We start from the raw sequence: 6,000 nt of genomic DNA on the forward strand, positions 1-6,000 counted from the left end.
CAGAGGTGTTCAAGAGCACAGCCCTGAAGGTGAGGGAGTGGCTGTGACAGGATCAGTTCCCCATAGCCTCATCTGGCTTGACAACCTCTTCCTGGAGGTTTGTTAGTAGGCCTGCCACCCACTCAACTCTGAATAAGCTGTTTCAGAGACAGGGACAACTCAAATCTCCAGTCTGCAATCTAGGGCTGTCACTGATACTTTAGCATGAGTGAGCAGGCTCATGCACACACTTTGGTCTCAGTAAAATACACACACACTCAAAACAAGATGAATTAGAAACTTGTCAGACCCAGCTACATAACTCAAAAGAACCAAGAGGCTTGCAAGTTTGACTCAAAGTTGAATCCCAGTGTTTCTTGTGTCTTTGTTTTTATTGGGCAAGTATCATATGCCAGGCAATCATCTAAAGGCTTCACACGTGTTAACCCAGCTCTGCCTTAGCAAACTGAGGTAACCACTGTGTCAGGGCAAAGGTAGGACTCATCCTGAAAGGCTGGGGAGCCTGGCCAGGTAGAGAGGTGTGGAAGGGAAAGTTAAAGAGGGGAGGAAATCCAACCTCAGGGCCACTGAGTCTCTTGGCAGCAGTGTAGATTCTAGAAAAGGCCTTCCCTCCTTAACGGACAGCTCTGTCCCTCACTCAACCATCTAAATCCCTGACACTGGCCCTACACATAGGTCTTTGCCTAGAAAAGGTTCTCAAGGTTGACCACCTTCCCCAGATAGGCATCCCCACTACCCTCACTCCAATACTACACAGGCAACCTCTCATAACTGTTTGGATGTGTCCCTAAAACTTGCTGGCAGTAAGGAGGGGGCAGGGTGGGGGATATTTGGGTCCTTAGAATACATCTTTCCATGGAACTGACGGATTGATGCTTGCATTCCCAGAAAAACCATTTAATACCCATGTACTTGCACTAAGCACTAACAAGTGTAAGAGTGCTGATACCATAAAGCACTCCCTACTTCCCATCACCACAAAACAGAAAGATCTCATGAGCCTTCACACCCCCAGTGGCCTTGGCTGCTACAGACACTTCGCTCTGAGTCTTTGACCTTTAAGTCTCCAGCCTTAGCTGTTCTGCAGGCTGAATTTGCCCCAAACCTGGTCTCTTTCTCGTTTTTCATTGCCTAATGGAGTCTCCATCTGGACTTTCCGATAGCGCTCATCTGTTCAAACCCACTGAGCTACATAGGACAGAACCCAGGGCCAGAGGGCCAGAAGGCCTGATTTCTGCCACCAGCAGCTGGGTGACCCTGGGTCTTTGGATGTCATCATCCTCACGGGTAAAAATATAGGGAGCATGCGAGAAACTACCCAAGGCTCCCTCCTGACTCCAAAGGGAGTCAACCACCCTCATCTCCCTTCCCCCTTCCAAGGAGCTCCTCCATGCTTTCATGCTGCTAACAATTGCTTCATTCTTCTCCCAGCAAACTAGCACAAAATGTCAGTGTCCAGTTTGACTATTTTCTCTCTCCCTCAAATCCCATCAGTCACCAAATCCTGCAGGATTTCTTGGCAAGCTCATTCACCTCTGTTCACTCCTCTCCACCCATTGACTTGATTTAGGTCCTAATCTACCGCAATGGGTTATTCCAACAGCACATTCTCATAAACCCCTCCCTGTCTCTCCAACCTGCCCTTCTTAGCCTGGAATCCTCCTGAAAGCACAGCTTTCACCTAGTCTCAAGGTCATCGACATTACATTTAAATTCTTTAACTTCAGCTTTCAAGACCTTCCAGGATCTCTCCCCAGCCTGAGACTCCAGCCTCACTTCTCCCAGAGTCCTCTCCCCATCTCACCCTATGACTCCAGCCCTGCAGGCCACTCATCAGGCTTGTCCTAGTCTTTCAGGTTCTGCTCTTGTTCCTTGCCTTATCTCCAGCACAAAACCATCTGCCTTTCCCCCCTTTACTGAAGGCAACACGGTAACACCACCCAGCTCAAGGCCCTCCTCTGCCACAAACTCTTCCTCAACATCTACTGAGAGTTGGGTGGAACATCAGGGCTGACGCAGCCCCAGGGCAGCTCAGAGTTTGGAGACGGTGTGGACAGAGAGACATGCAAAAGATGTGCATTATGTACCACAGCAGAGATCGGAACCGGATGCTACAACAAAAATGACTTGGGGGTTGGGGAGGGAGAGATGTTTCAAGACTTTGATCTGCCTCCTGAAGGATTAGCAAGAGTTCATGCATCTTGCAGAACAGAGACAAAAGGACTTCCCAGGAAGAGAAAATAGTGTATGTTAAGGTAGAGAAGCACAAAATGTAGAAATTGTTAAGCTACTCGGTTTGGGGAACAGTGGAGATGCAGCTGATGAGTCAAATTATTGCCAGCCTCTGTGGAACTCTGAATGCCAAACAAGGATGGTATACTTTATCCGTTTCAGAGGCAAGCCTATCCCATCTTGTCTATACCTTCCATCTACAAATGTGTTACAGAAGCCAAGATTACTACACAACATGGAACATGATGACTAAAAGCACTGTGCACAGTGAAAGCTGTGTTCTTGTGTGCATAAATGTGTTTGTGACTGAGAGAGGAAATCAAAGTAAGACTTACAAGGAAGCACCGTAGTAAGGACTACCTAGGAGTACTAAATAGAAATCATAAATTTCCCGAAGATAAAGCTGAGAGTGAGCAGCACCCTGGAACTCTCAAAGCCTTGAGGCGATCTAGGTCTAACGGTAAACAGACGCTCTGAGATGGCATCTCTTAGCAGAGTACTCACTGCTTGAGAGATAAGAACGGCCCTCATGAAGATCTGCAAGACCTGGCTTTCAGAGTCTATAAAGAATACAGCCCGCCCTTCTGGGACCAGCAGTGGATTCTGCAGAAACGGAGACACAAAGGTGTCATCAAGTGTTGAAACCGAAGAATGATGCTAGGAAAACAAGTGGAACTGCTCTGAGGAAGGAGGAAGCAGGAAAAATAGTGACTCAGGAAAACACAAAGCTGCCAAGAGTTTCAGCCTAGTTGTGCCCACACCAAGTGATGACAGTGTGACATCTTTTTTTTTTTTCCTGAGTGATATTTCTTTAATGAGGGTGTTCAGTCTGGGAACTTAATAAACCTTTAAGTTTATTGCCTCAACATTTAAATGCCTCAACGGTGCTGTTCGTATTAGCTATTCCTTCCCATGTTTTGCAAAAGGGGATCCATCAGATTTCAAGCAGGAGTGTCATGAACAAATCTATGTATCAGGAAGGAAATGTTTTTGATAGCCAAGTGAAAAACAGCTTCCAAATATTACCGCAAATCTGACAGCCGAAAGGCTACGGCATTCCTTGTCCAAAGCGCAGTTCTTTCAGGACTGTTCCTCCCTCCTCACTTCTCCATCTGGCCCCCTAGCCCACAGATTCTGTCTCTCTAGTCTCTCCTACCTGTATCCTCTCCGGGATCCAGCACAGGCCCTAGTCACTTCTATCTTAATTGATCTTCCACTGGGCTTCTCCAACCCCAGGGTCTCTCACCTAGCAGTTTCCATTTGGCCTTCATCAGAATCACAGAGGAATTTGGTAAAAACATGCCAGACCTACTTAATCTGAGTAATTTAAAAGCTCCCTAGGCAATTCTGAGGCTCAGCCAGGTTTGCAAACTTTTTTTTTTTTAATCCTTGCTATAGATAAGTGAAGGGGCTGCACTGCTGAGAACTTCCGAGAAAAGCAGAATGTCAGGTTCCACCCCGACCTAGGAATCAGAATTTGCATTTGAACAAGATCCCCAGGTGACTCTTAAGCTTGTTAAAGGTTGAAAAGCACTGCTACCAAGTGTTGCCAGATCATTCATTCCACAAATATTTACTGGGTTTTCTCCACTGGGCTAGAGGTTTGGGAGGCTGAAAGGGTCAAGGGCCAAGGTCCCAGACTTTAAATTCAGAGAACCATCAATCAATCTCCTGCTTAAAAGCCATTATTGAGGCTCATGATTTCAAAGCCCTGACTTCTCCACCTGGCCTTCATGGCCCGCTGGGAACAGGTTTCTTCCTTATCACCAGCTTTATTGTCTCTCACTTGCCACTGCAGCCAAGCTGGGCCACTTGCTACTTCTCAGGCTATGAAGTGCTTGCCTGCGTACACAGTTCTCACAGGGCAGGTCACACTCTACCTACCTCTGCCCGGAGAAATCCTTCAAGGTCCACCATGCACATGTCACCGCCTTCCCGAAATTATCCCAGGTTTTACACAATCAGATGAAAGATAAATTCCCACAACACTTTGCTCATACCTCCTTCATAGCATTTATTTCATTCTACTTGTCAGGCACCTGCAGCACATAGCTGACCCAGTAAAGAGACCATGATGCTGTTTATCTCTGTAGTAGCAATATGCTAATAACTGGCACATCACTGAATCTCAAGTTCAGTGAGATACTGAACTTGAGATTAATAATGTATTATTAATCTAACAATATGTATTATTGTTAGATTACTAACAATAATGTATTATTAAGTATACTAACAATACTAACAATAATGTAGTATTAAGTAATACTAACTATACTAACAATAATGTATTATTGTTACTAACAATACTAACAATGTATTATTAAGTAAAAATTATGAATGAGTGTAGTAAAATTTCACCAGTCCCCCTCATCTCCCACTTCAAAGTCACCTAAATATGAATTTAAGCAGATTACATACAGACTACCTAAGCCTCAAGTAAAAAAGAAATAACCCCTAAATCAAGTATTTTTTCACGTAGTACAAATAACAATCAAAGACTGAACACGCAGAAGACGAATTTTGTGTACAGCTAACTGCCTTTGTTGGGCATTAAACGTCATAGAATGCAACATAAAATTTGGTAACATTGCAGATTTGTAGTATAATTGATTAAGGAACTGGGAGAAAGAGATATGAGACAGGAAGTGAACGAAAATATACAAAGGGAGACAAACATCCAGCTGCTCTAAAAGTAAAAATGCTCTGGATTTGTTTTTTAAGAGGACTAAATGCTGGCTAGAATGCCTGTTTTGATCTTATGCACACTTTGGAAGCCCTGGTCTTTAAATATATAATCTTATTTTCATCTGAGGAACAACTGAAGGTCTGGAGTCAGGATGTCATGGAGGAACACAGAACCATCCCCGTCTTGCCGTCTTTTGGGACGCAGTGGCTTGAGGTTTGGAAAAGCATGTTGCATTTTCCCAATTACAGTAGAGTTGATTTCTGCTAAGGCGTTGCAGCTGGACGCACGCTCTGGGGAACACCGATTTGCTTGGGCAAAACGGACCGTAAGCTTCCCGACAACCTTGGGCTATCTCTCTAGACTACGCCGCTGCTCCAACCAAATGAGCAGAGCTCTGACACACTACACACAGCTGGGATGACCAACCACCCCGCGCATCTCCAGGGCCATCCCGGCACCTGTAGGGGCGCGGACAGTCCGTAGACTTCGGACAGGACTGGGAGGAGACGCGAAGCAAATCCCCAGGAGTTATATTCGCCTCCCAATCTGGCAAGAGAAGGGGAGGAGGGTCCCCGCCCTCGCGTCTGGGACACACTCGGCGATCTCGGTTCCTAAGGCAATTCCCCTGCGGGGGCTCCCAGTTCAGCCTGCGCAGTGGGCCCGGGGGGCGTGGGGAGAACCCACTGACCTGAGTGTTGGGCTCCTCTCCGGACAGCTCAGGTGTGCGGGCCTTTCACTTGTCCCCCCCAACCTCCGAACATGAGAGCCGAGAAACGAGTAGCAGGCCACTGACCCACCGACCAACTAACCGACCAACCAGCGGACCGACCGGCAGCGGCCGCGTCCGGAGCCCACGTGACGGGGGCGGGGACCCACGGGAGACTCGGGAGGCTCGTCCCGAAGCGCCCGCTCCCAGACCGTCCCACCTTCCCCCGGGACCGCCCCTCTGCCACGCCCCCTCCCCTCTAGACTCCGTGGCAGCCCGCAGGGACCCAACCGCCAAGAGTTCCAGTTCCTTAGCGACCTGCCTCGTCAACCCCGCCCCTTCAGACTTGCTCAGCCCCCGCCGGTCCAGCCCCAGC

General features: G+C 47.5%; 1 protein-coding gene across 12 annotated transcripts in view; it reads right to left on the reverse strand.

Annotated features, from left to right (window-relative positions):
• PPFIBP2 (PPFIB scaffold protein 2) overlaps nt 1–6,000 on the reverse strand; it is a 159,386-nt gene extending 153,386 nt beyond the window's left edge. For 6 of the 12 annotated variants that reach the window (XM_086340260.1, XM_086340257.1, XM_086340253.1 and 3 more), the window contains exon 1: nt 5,607–6,000. The gene's annotated coding sequence lies outside the window, so the exon portion shown is untranslated. The remainder of the gene's footprint in view (nt 1–5,606) is intronic. The other 6 variants (XM_086340261.1, XM_086340258.1, XM_086340254.1 and 3 more) reach the window with 1 other exon arrangement.

Source organism: Bos grunniens, chromosome 15 (assembly GCF_055505025.1).
Source record: "Bos grunniens cultivar Pamir isolate PY7600 chromosome 15, Bosgru_T2T1.0, whole genome shotgun sequence".
Classification (NCBI taxonomy): domain Eukaryota; kingdom Metazoa; phylum Chordata; class Mammalia; order Artiodactyla; family Bovidae; genus Bos; species Bos grunniens.